This window comes from Nelusetta ayraudi, unplaced genomic scaffold (genome assembly GCF_046127955.1).
Source record: "Nelusetta ayraudi isolate G7.1 ecotype Tasmania unplaced genomic scaffold, CSIRO-AGI_Nayr_v1 ptg000088l, whole genome shotgun sequence".
Taxonomy (NCBI): domain Eukaryota; kingdom Metazoa; phylum Chordata; class Actinopteri; order Tetraodontiformes; family Monacanthidae; genus Nelusetta; species Nelusetta ayraudi.
Window position 1 is genome coordinate 752,501 of NW_027466138.1, and position 12,527 is coordinate 765,027.

The window sequence follows — 12,527 nt, forward strand, 5'->3', positions numbered from 1 at the left end:
CAAATATTACATGTAGTATTACTATTATTATAAAAAGCTGATGTGGTCCACACAGTGAAGGACTTCTACACCACACTCAGATATTTCATAACCATACAAGATGTTTCTACCTGACGGCAGTGACGTCCAAACATACTCTCATATTTTCTTGATGATGGAGATTTTTCTCTGTAAGTCAGCCCTGACTTGGCACGATAATGAGCCCTGGTTGAACCAAGATCAACAGCAGATGCACCAATGCGGTGGCAGAACATTGCACTGGGATATGACATCACACCCCTGCCAAGAGTGTGGCACCAACACAATGGTTGTGCTGCCAAACAGAGAGTGAGGCCAGGCACCAACACAAACACACACTAATGAGTAATGAGTGTTACTGGCAATAAATGAGAGCAGGCAGGTCCATCCTGATATGGGATGAGAAAAATAGACACTGAATGATGGGACAGCGCCAAAATATTGATGGTTATACTTCAAAAAAATATATATATATTCTAACGTTGCGATGTGGATTCATCTTACTTGGGACCTTGTGTTGGTTGCCTGTACCTTTACTGTTCCCAGCAACACTTTACCCCCTGTGCAAAAAGTTGCAAATGTTTCAGTGAAATTGTGTGATTTGCAGAATCAGTTTTGCTCAAAAAGAGCTCAGAGGCGACAGTTCTCACTGGCAGCGCAGGGAAAACACTTGGTTCATTTTCAACGAGACCCATTGCTGCCTTTGCTTTACAACTGAAATTCATGCTAGCAGTATCAAGCAAAAGAAAGGGACCATGAAGGCTTTTCTTGTCTTAGAGTCCACGACTGGATATTGAAACTTCACGCTTAATTTGCCATCCTGCTTCAAATACGGTAAAGAGCCAGGATCCATAATAAACTGTCCTTTTGTTCCAAACTCATGGGGCTGGATCCATAAAGCGACTGCACAGCTTTAGAAAAGTCGTGCAAGTTGGATTTTTTTTTTTTTTTTTTTTAAAGTGTCCCATCCGCAGAGCGAATGAAACAGCGGTGGTGAAAGCAATGAGGGCTGCGCCACACTCATTGGAATATATTCTGATTGACTGTGTTGTGCAAAATGTCACCCTCTTGTATGCAAATAGGCCTCATTAAAAACCATCTCCACAAAGACTCTGCACCGACTTCCACGCGGAGTTTGACAGACGTAAAGAGCACCTGGCAGAGGCAGGCAGTGGTTCAGGGTCTCCTCAGTGAGGAGCTGGTCAGACAGCACACACACTGCAGTCACATGGCTGCCATGTATGGCTCAGAGGTAAACCAGTTTAAAGTCTTGGCTGAATGAAGGGTGACCGGTGCAAACACAGCATCTAATGTATTTTACCACTGGTACTGAAAGTAAACAGGTACAAATAAAAAAACAAAACACTCACTCATCACACACTAAGAAGAAGAAGGACTGATCAAATATTCAACGTAGATTTAGTTGGTTAATATGAGAAATATAATACATCCATATGATCCAACAGCCAGGCCTGGTTGCCACAGTCATTTTGATTCTTGCAGGAAATTGCGTTTTTATTTTGTCGTGTGCGTGCGTCACAATTACTATAAAGTCTACTCTATTCTAAATCCACACTAAAAAAATATCACAAAGCAACCAAACAACATTTGAAAAAACGAGATCATGTGGTAGTTGGAATGATTAGAACATTTGTTTCATTTATTCAATGATCACTTTGAATACATTCACTATCATTCCAACTACCCTGTGATTCTGTTTCATCCAAACTACCACGACATCAACAACTACCAACTACCTTTGTCTGTTTGCATCCATGTCATGAAGACCTGGGTCACCAACTGAGCCTCTGTCTTGTCTCTCTCTTTCTCACTCTCTCTCACTCTCTCACACACACACACACACACACACACACACACACACACACACACAACACAACAACACGACCGGTGAACTATCACCCCTACGGTCCATCTACCGTCATCATCTTATTGATTAAGCGCATGGCTGAATGGAAAGAGGCAGAGAATGCAGCGGAGTAGAAGACACCAGAGTAGAATTCAAACACGGCTTTTATGTTTCCTTCTAAATGAAAGAAGGGATGAGTGAGAGACGGGAAGGAGGTGAAGTGAACACCAACTCAGTTAACATGGACCAAGCGGCTGTCGCTGGAATAACAATATAGCAACACTATCACTATGTATATACACGTCCTTTTAATCTACGTCTAACCGCACAACTCCCAGTCTCTATCTCACACACACACACACACACACACACACACACACACACACACACACACACACACACACACAGCCAGTGCGGAACAATTTGATGCAGGCTGAATTTTGACTTCATTGATTTTCCTGCTGTCTGATCCTCCATAATTTATGTATATATGTGTGTATATATATATATGTATTCCCTCTATTTAATTTTCATTTTTTATTTTATTCATCTATTATATTTTCATGATTCTCTATATCACTTGCACAGTGCTGGAGGTGGTGCCAGGTGTTGCACTTCACCGCTGCTGCGCCCGTACATTCACGAGCACAATCTTGACTCTTGAATGTCCCGGGTGTAGGGTCGGGGCCGCTACGGTGGCTCATGTGGGTCACTTGAAAGACACTGGGACTTATGGGGGAATAATCAGTCAAGTCATTCTTTAGTAGAAGAGACGACGACGCCCCCTGTAGCGGGCGCCACCAATCCCATGCCAGTGCAGCTGGAGGTGCTGCTGCAGCTCCGACACCTCCTGAATCCATATGTGGACAAACATGCACCAAGACACACACACACACACACACACACACACACACACACGCGCGCACACACATACACACACACACATGCGATACGAGTGCACCTGTGTCCCTGCGTTCTCATTGTGCGCCTGTAATGACTCCGTGTTTGACAAGCTCATGTCAACTGCGCACACACGCACACACACGCACACACACACACACACACACACACACAAACAAACAAACAAGGATGCAATTAAACACATGCAAGTCTTGAGCGTTTGAAAGTGTCATCATGCAGGTGAGGAAACGTCATTACACTGCAACATGCGCCAGCTATTAAACTAAGAGGTTGCAGTTTGCCTGCTGTAGTCATTTACTGTGTCATTTTACTGCTTCTGCTCACCCCCACCGCCACTCGGCTCAGTAATGGGGGGATATGTTCACCCTACTTTGTTGCCATGGACACCACAAACAGCCAACATGGAAAATACTACACAGAATAACAAGTGGCCAATTGTGCGTGTTTACTATACAGCAAACCCTCCGGATTAGAGGTATTTTCTTGTCAGGGGCTTCAACTGTTGTTGTTTTTTTTTTGCGCTTGAAGGGGAAAGACAGTGAGAGACAAAGGAGAGGAAGAACAGCAGAGTGCAGATGTAGAGAACGAGCGTGCTAATGTTGTGTTTTGACACGTGTTACTTCCTGGCTGGCTGGCTGGTGAATTCCATACAGCAAACACTGCCAAACACTCGTCAGGAGCCTCCTGCCCATTTCTTCATCCTCTTCCAAGCTTCTCAGAGCATCACCCTGGTGTGCAATGATGACATCATGACACCATCTGCTTGTTGCAGTGACAGACCACACACACACACACACACACACATAGCGTAGACACAAGCCAACCCTGGGATGGATCAGATAACACATAGAGGGAGGGAGCCTATGACATTTGCACTGCGCACCAAGCACATTAAAGTCTGCTGCATGTTTACTGTGACCTTGTAGTGAGCAGTGCAGGCAGGTGACCAGTGTGTGAAATACAGGGGGGTCCAGGTGGGGTCCGACCCCTCCCCCGCCCCCCAATTAAACCATTAGAACCTCTGAAAGCCTTAAAGCTACATTTTAAGGGGGTCTCACATTTTTGTATACACATTTTATACACACATTTGTATTATTCATACATATACAGTACAGTAAAATTAGAATATCCTGAAAAGGTTGTAGTATTTCTGCAATTCAACTCAAAAGGTGAATGTGACATATTACATAAAGGAATAATATGCAAATCAATATATTTCAAGTTTTTATTTCTTTGGATTTTGCTGATCAGGTCTTGCAGCTTAAAAAAAAGAAAATTATAATGTTACATTAAGTCAAATCTTTCTGAAAATCTTAATCAGCAAAGTTACAACAAGGAACTGCTTCAGATGTCAATTTGTGTGGAATGGCTCAATAAAATGTCTTGCTTTCATCTTTTATGTTAAATTGCCAAAATTCGGGTAGTACCTGTAAATATATTACACCCTCTTAAAATTTAGCTTTAAGGCTTTCAGGGGGTCTCATGGGTCAATCGGGGGGCCGGACCACCACCTGGACCCCCCTGTATTTCACACACTGGTCACCTGCCTGCACTGCTCACTGTGCAAACAACCACAGTTGCATCCATGAAATACTGTAATGTTACTACAGGCCTCCTGCGTGTGGAGGGAATTGAGGTGACAACCAGGAGGACGGGGGACAAACTACAGCTGCATGTGGTAAAGATGGAGGAGCAGGAAGGAGAGGAGCGCTGTGCAGGGCTCAGGAAACATCTGACGTGTTTGCTGTCCAAGCTGGAGCTCCAGCCCCCCCCATCGACACCATCACCCTGTCAAGGTCATAAAGTGGAGACGCTCTCTGCGGACCCTTCCCCCACCCCGGCAAGGCCACTCAGTCCCTTCAATACAATTTTTTACACCTTAATCATTCTCTGCTGAGGCCAGCTGGGCTTCACGCTGCTGTGCTGTTAGCCAGGAGGCTGAGAGATGATGCGGGGTTAGCGTGTTAGCGCTTGTTTTGCACGCTGCCGTCAGCTTTATGTGTATCGCCATGGTCGTCTGGGCTGATGGAACTGCTTTGGATGCAACCAAAAGCCCAGATAGACAAACAGCAACTGGTTTGCACACAGTCACCCTGCACTGCAGTGCAACAGAGTTCATAACTACACGGCCCGAACGGTATCACCTGCAGGAAGACTGGTAGTTGTGTAGTTTTAAGCTAAAATGTCTATCCCAGGCATCGGCAAACTATGGCTCGGGGGCCACATGCGGCCTGTTCAGCTTTTTAATCGGGCCCGCCCAATTTAAAGGAATGATATTAATAGTCAGTCAGTCATAATAGCTATATTTAGCTTTAAAGACACTCGCTGCGAGTCCATGACAGTTTTTTTCGCAAAATTAAAAGCGAGGTTTTGCGAAACATAAATAAAATATAAGGTCTGTTCTAAAAGAAAAAGATAATATTTTAATTCATCAGAGGCCCTCTGAAGGTCAGCAAAACAACTCTCAGAATGACTCCCTGTGGTCAGAACACATTTAAAACCTCCACCTACTATAACAACAACAATCTGTGCAGGTCACAGTGATGTCATTTCGTCATTTAAACAACAACAACAAAAAAAAGATTAAATACGTTAGAAGATCCAAGAATGATTGGATACGTTCTGCCGTCTCTGCTCGTGTCAAACCAACCAACCAACCATTTGGTGCGTGCGTGAATTAGATGTAGACTCACACAAGGTACCGAGGTACAAGCGAACGCCACGTGTACGGAGCGGCGTGCGGCGCATACCAGACGAGGTTAGGCAGAACCAAATGTGGCAAATGAATTTGGAGGGGTGTAATGAGAGACGGTGCTGGGCTGCAGCCCGATTTCACAGCCACATCATTAGGGTGAGGCGGCCACGGGCCCCCCGGAGCACTGACACACACACACACACACACACACACACACACACACACACACACACACACACACGCAGGAAAGCAAAAGGAAAGACGACCAAGGTCAGTGTGCGTGCAGCTCCAGTCTAATGAGAGGTGACAGGTGGGAAGAGGCTCTCTGCAGTTCACACATCCAACTTGGACTTTTTCAGGTGGCTTTTTGTGTCGCCATGCGAGGGGGCGTTGGCAATGAAAGCCAAACGCTTCCTGACAGAGACACACTGCACAGACACACAAAAACACACAAAAACCCAGTGACCTTCCGGTGACCTTCATGCAGTTGCAGTCAGATGTTTGGAACTGGTGGCGCTGCAGCCAGAAGTGGAGCTTTTCGTTGCTTTAGTCAGCATGCAGGCACCGTGGCAGACTCAGGGCCAGAGACGCGCGACTGCATGCTGACGGCTTCTTTACTTCTGCACAACAAATGTTAACTTGGATTTGGTTTTCCATTTGATTGTGGTTTAACCATCGTAGTTATTTTGTCTGTAATTGCTTCAGGGTCCAGTGTGTGAAATTTTCATTTTCTGTTCAAATTTTCTATACAATACAACAGTGATACGACAGAGAAAGACGCTAATAAATAGCATAAGATGATGCGTGAATGGTACTGTTGTCATGCTCCTTCTAAACTCCCAGTATTGTTGATGCAGCGTCAGGAAATGAAACGTCTCGCTGGACCTTTCCATGACTGCTTTCTTGGGCAAGACTTGAGCATTGAGTTTCACCTAATCTCATCAACACAGTGCACATGAGCAGACAGAGGTGCTTCACGTCCAGATGGCCCACCTCAAAGACAGTGAGCCCGCTGTTGTCTGCTCTGCCGTTAACCCCGCTGGTGACAAGGGAGACTCGCAACGTCTCTGATGATTCTGATCAATAAGGGCTTTGATAATTACTACGATTAAGGCGACGTTCATGTATGAGGGTTTTATCATCACTTTAACCATCGTTGTGCATCCCTCTCTATGAACGAGGTCGTCATTTTCTTTTTCGGTTTTGCATTAATTTAACTACAAATGCCTATAAGTGTCTTTCTCGCTCTATTAGTCACCGTTATAACATGATGTTCTCTTGCTGGATAAAATTAAATCAATCACAGCATCTTCATCACTTGTTTACTCTTGTAGCGCTCTACTTTCCTATTTCCAACTGAGACCATAAACGTATTAATAACTTATTAAATCTGATTATTACATTACGGGAGTGCTTGCATTGGTGTATGTGAGCACATCATCTTGTCTCAGATGGATTTGCTCTGCAAATCAAGTTAATCACAGCATCGCGAGCAATAATGAGTGTGGCATGCGACTCTACAAACTAACAAAGCCATTAGCTGCTCTGCCTGTCTCCCATCCAAAACCGCACATTCATTAGACGGCAAATCAAAGCAGAAAATGAGATTGAGATTCCCAATGCACAGACAGAAAAACACGTCCTCCCTTCATAAAAAAACAAACAAAAAAAAACACAACAACCACGAGGCGTCAAGAAGTGGCCAGACAAGAGATGGAAAAATAAATTTCCAATTTGGTCCATTAAATGAAATATTAGTTGATAATTGCCGTTGAAGAAGACAGAGATGCTGCTGAGCCGCTGCAGGATATAAGATTTCACTTCATCCCGTTTGAAACCCCGAGAGCCAAAAGTGCTGTGCTCAACCAATGGGAAGCCAGAATGTGTAAAAAAGGTGTCATGCAGTGTGAGAAATACATGGGGGTCCGACCCCCCCGATTAACAAATGAGACCCCCTAAAATCCTCAAAGCAAAATATAAGAGGGTCTTGTTTTTTTTTTTTTTAAATCTAAAAGTAAATGTTTTGTATTCTCACAAATGGTTATGAAATGCCTTGAAGATCAGCCTGTCTCATATTGAATTTCTTCAAAATGCTGCACGTTAAGGACATTGAGATTGGTAGTGAGCGACGATCAGCTGGGACCCCTGGACATTCACACAGCTGCTCTCATGGATCCATTCTGCAGCGTTTTTAGATTTGGTTTGGGAATTTAGGCCATTCCTCTCATGTACTAAATCATCCTAATCCTATTCAGACTGTCTCTCCGCGCACATGATGCATAAGAGGCCGCCGCCATAGAGCCACAAATAAGCATGTTATATGACAATATAAATCCCAAAGAAATATTGCTATGTTTTTTGATTTTCAGTTGAAGTGCAGTGCTTTAATTTGACTTGTGTCCCTCTAGATATCAACTGCAATCACCTCAGGAACCAGACTCCATGGACCACCTCATCTAAAATGTCTCCGCCCACTTCCCACTCACGGCATTTTAGCTGTCAATCAATATCTCCATCAGCCCGCCCTTCCATCGCTCTCCACTTGGTCACCGTTTACAATGTATTTTATCTTCAGGGTCTATTTTCATGCACTCTCCTCGTCCATCTGAGCCGTGTCCTCCTCCTCCAGAGGAGAGGACGCGCTGGTTTGGAAGGAGGAGGCCACCAGAGTGACCGGCTGTGCGACTGCGACGTTCATTGCAAGCTCTCTCGGTGGGTTTAGGTAAGAAAGAGGGACGTCTGTTTGAATCTACTGAAGTCAATCAGGACTTTTCCAAGAAACCAGGTGGAAATATGAGGCCTTCAGTACTCACGACACTTTAACCAGCATCTTACTGAGCAGCTTTACAAGGCAAAACTCCACTATACAAAACAAGTGGCTTTTTATACTCATTTAAATAACTTCTTTCCCTTTATACAACAAACACTTGTTTGGAAATGACAGGAAAAACAGGAATACATTCAGCCAATAAATGCATGTCTTTCAGAATTGAATATAGATGAAATATTTTAAATGGAATCCATCCGCTTCAGGTTATTATTGAAATGTTTAAATAGGTTGGTTTAGTGACACAAACAAAAAAGTTTAATGTTAGACTTTGAATGGCATAAATATCTCTGTAATAAGTTGCAGCTTTTGTAATGTATAACTTGACGTCACATAGAAGATGAAGAGTGTCATATAAGAATAAGAGATTGTTGACAAAAAAGGGAATTTAAAACACAATCTGCAATTTATTTTTTTTGCCCTTTTCTATTTTTTTCATATTGCAGTACTCGTACAATAAAATAATTGCTATACATTAAGCTGCATATTGAGTTAACCTTGCATATTTAATGAGTGGCTGAGCCGTTCTAGTAGCAGGCCTTCATTGATGAAATATTAATGACGGAGGTTGCTCCCTCCCTCCAATCCATTTTGTATTTCTCCATTATGCTGCCTGATCAGAAGAAGCTCCATCTCTCCTGCAGCACATTCAAGCCAGCAGTCTGACATTCTGCTTGACATTCGGGTAGCATAGCAACATGACAACATGGCCCTACAGCCTAGTGTGAGAATATAGATGCTTTCTGAAAAGGTTGACAAGAGGGGGAGAGAGAGAGAGAGAGGGAGAGGGAGAGGGAGAGAGAGAGTGGTAAAAGGGAAGAAGGGGGAGGTGTGAAGGGTGAAATGAAGCCTTCTACAGATTTTCGTCTCCTCTTTTCAACCCCACTCTAAAATCCCATTTGAAATTTAAAGCACTTTTTGTGTGTGTGTGTGTGTGTGTGTGTGTGTGTATGTGTGTGTGCTGAAAATACCTTAACACACGCAGCCATAAATATTGCTCAGGGAGGAAGCCCCCCGCTCCTCAGGACCACACTGGCCAGATCCAACATGGGGAAATGTACATATTTGGACACGTATTCAGTAAATTATACAAGGAATAATTCATACTTGTCTATATATAAAATATATATCGCTCATGAAAAAAGAAATTTACACTCTACTTATTCTATATTTTACTCTCCTGTATAAATGAATTTGTAAATGTATATTAGAGCCGTGTTTGGTTTATTTATGCATTGTATTCATTCTGTATGCATAAGAAGAGACGCTAAATGATGCGGATGTGGACCATTGTTAGAATGCAAGGGAAATAATAATAATACCGTTGCTTATAAAAGATGTAGCACTGGTCAGAGGGGTTATGTAAATGAAATACTTTTTTTTCTTTCCCCAACCACAGAACCTAATTCATAATTCATAAAGATTATAGATGAATTTCAGATGAGTGTGCGCGCTGTTTGATTGGCCCCTCCTTTGCTCCATTATAAATGCAATAGCCCAAAGAGGCTCTCCTTTCCCAGTGATTAGAGGGAGAGCAGTTCCTGTCCCTCCTGACCAAATCAATACATCTCCCCGTCTGATCCTGTGGCTCACATTCCATCCAGGAGGAGGAGCAGGAGGAGCAGGAGGAGGTGGAGGAGGTGGAGGAGCAAGAGGAGCAGGAGGAGCAGGAGGAGCAGGAGGAGGTGGAGGAGCAAGAGGAGCAGGAGGAGCAGGAGGAGCAGGAGGTGCAGGAGGTGCAGGCAGCAGCAGCATCAAGTCATTGTCAAGGAGGCGTCACTGGACAGACTGGACAGCCCCTCCTGTCTTCAGCACTCATACAACACAAATGTGTGCGAGTGTATACACACATACAGTATATATAATTCAATATATACATATAGATATCTGTAGCAATCTATCTATCTATCTATGAATATATATGTATATAAATATATGTTATAACTTGAGTTGACATCTGCCGGGTCCACAGTTTCCTTTTGTCTGTGTGTTACTACTGTTAACGGACGTTAACAGTAGTATTACATTTGCAGAGGAATAAAAGACAATGTTTGGGTTTTTTTTTTTCATTTCTTTTTCTTTTGCCACAGCGAAACAAAAGATAATTCAAAGAAAAAGTGACATTAACTTCAGTTTGGGCTCAAGATCACTGAGAAAAGAGAAAAATAAACAGACTAAACCTTTCTTTTTTTAGCCAAGATAAACAGTTTCTATGAAACTGTTTATCTCTCACGCGCTCCTTCCTGGATATAGGAAATTGAAAGGCTTTTTCTCAATCATATAAACATTTATCCCTCCTTCTCTCCTTTACGGACATGAAAAATCTCGTGAAAATGTCGTCCGCGAGCCCCTAATTGTGTTTACAGCTGATGCTTCAGACGAGATGGGAGCAAAAAAAGAAAAAAAAAAGCTATAGGGCTGTGCAAAAAACAAAGTTCCCCCATCTTCCCAGAAAGGAGCAGCAGGCCTCTTCAGACTTTATCACTGACTCCATGATGCAATTAGCCACCGCGGCACTGCAGCTGTGCTCCTGCTGATTGTATTAGACCATTAGTGATGTCTTTGTGGACAAAACCAGTGGCTTTGAAAAAAAAGAGGGGTGGTGGGGGGGTGGGGTAGCACTCACACAGCACTAAACTCCCCCCCACGACCCCCCACCCCACACACACACAGACAGACAGCTTTTCATTATCAGAGTCCACTCTTGTTAAAGGCCCAACAACACAAAAAGAAAAAGTTTTTTTGTTGTTGTCGTCGCCGGTGTTGCACTTGTGCTTGTTGTTGTTGCGTTTTATGGCAGAGGGGGCGTTATCTGTCCGACGCAGAGAAAAAAAGTCAACAGCTGACTTCAAACAATGCACACACACACACACACACACACACACACACACACACACACACACACACACCAGTGCACTCTCAAAACTTCCAGAAGGACACAAGGGGACGGCTGTAAGAAGCGCCCCCCCCCCCCCCCCCCGCTAACTTTTGACATGGCCAGCAACATATCATACACCCTAAAGACACACACACACACACACACACACACACACACACACACACACACACACGGATGAAACAGGCCAATCACAGTCGTCAGCCGGCCCCTTGGGGATGTTGGAGATGAGGGGCAGGCAGAGGGGAGATAAGCAGCGACACCCCTGCCTTAACCCCCCTAGCCCTGACCCCCCCCACCACCGCCGACCCTCCCAAGCCCCTCCCACACACCCCCAGGCCCCCCCATTCCCCCTCCCACCCCGACCACCATCTTTCTGATTCAATTGAAGAGCCGGCGGCCCACCCAGCCACTCCTTCACTTCCCCTTGTTCCCCCTCCTGCCCTGCGTCTGCCAGTGTGCCCTATCTGATCAATCTACACACACACACACACACACACACACACACACACACACACACACACACACTAGTCATTGCAGTAACAGCGGATGTCCACAGTGGCTGCATGCTAAAGTTGGTAACAACAATGTCAGTGGAAAGACAGTGGTTCTTCCTCCTTGAGCAGCTGTGAGTGGAGGAGAGATCAGCTGAGAAGCCAGTTCACTATCAGGGGAAAGGTGACACGGACAGGTAGAGCAGTGTGCTGTAGAGAGCGGCCAAAGGAGCGGAGGGGAGGTGAGACTGAGGAACACTCAGTTCGCAGGTGACTGAATGGAGAGAGGGCCACAGGGCAGAGAGAAATCCCAGATCCCAGATCCCAGATCAGTTCAGGGTCGCAGTGTGTCTGTGTGAGAGGTAATGATCACTGCTGCCGATGGAACACGCTGTTAGAATATTATTAGATGTGTGGGACAGCTGTTCAAGCTCGCCAACAAGTGACATCCATCAAAAAAAGCACATTTGAAAAAGCAAGAGCAGCAGGACTTTAAAGTTTAAACGTCTTCAAATTTCCATGGTCGCTTGCTGCACACACGAGCAGTTGGCGCCACTTGGCAAAAAAAGTGTGAATAAAGTTTTTAAATACAAGGTCTCAAAGGCATTTTAGTGACAATTAGTGACAAATTTTATATATACAGGATGTCCCTCCCAAAAAAAATGACATCATTTTGTAGGCCAATCATCATTTTGGCAATTCTTGTTGAAATAACCTCAAATTTTCACAGAACGTATAAAAACAGATCAAAATTTTAAATTCAATGTTTCTTTTTTTCATGTTTCCAGGTTGAGCCGTTCACTCCCAAA

At 44.1% G+C, this 12,527-nt stretch overlaps 1 protein-coding gene across 4 annotated transcripts in view; it reads right to left on the reverse strand.

Moving 5' to 3' along the window:
* The window catches only part of LOC142901341 (myelin transcription factor 1-like), an 84,722-nt gene that overhangs the window by 57,988 nt on the left and 14,207 nt on the right, over positions 1 to 12,527 (reverse strand). The window lies entirely within an intron of this gene.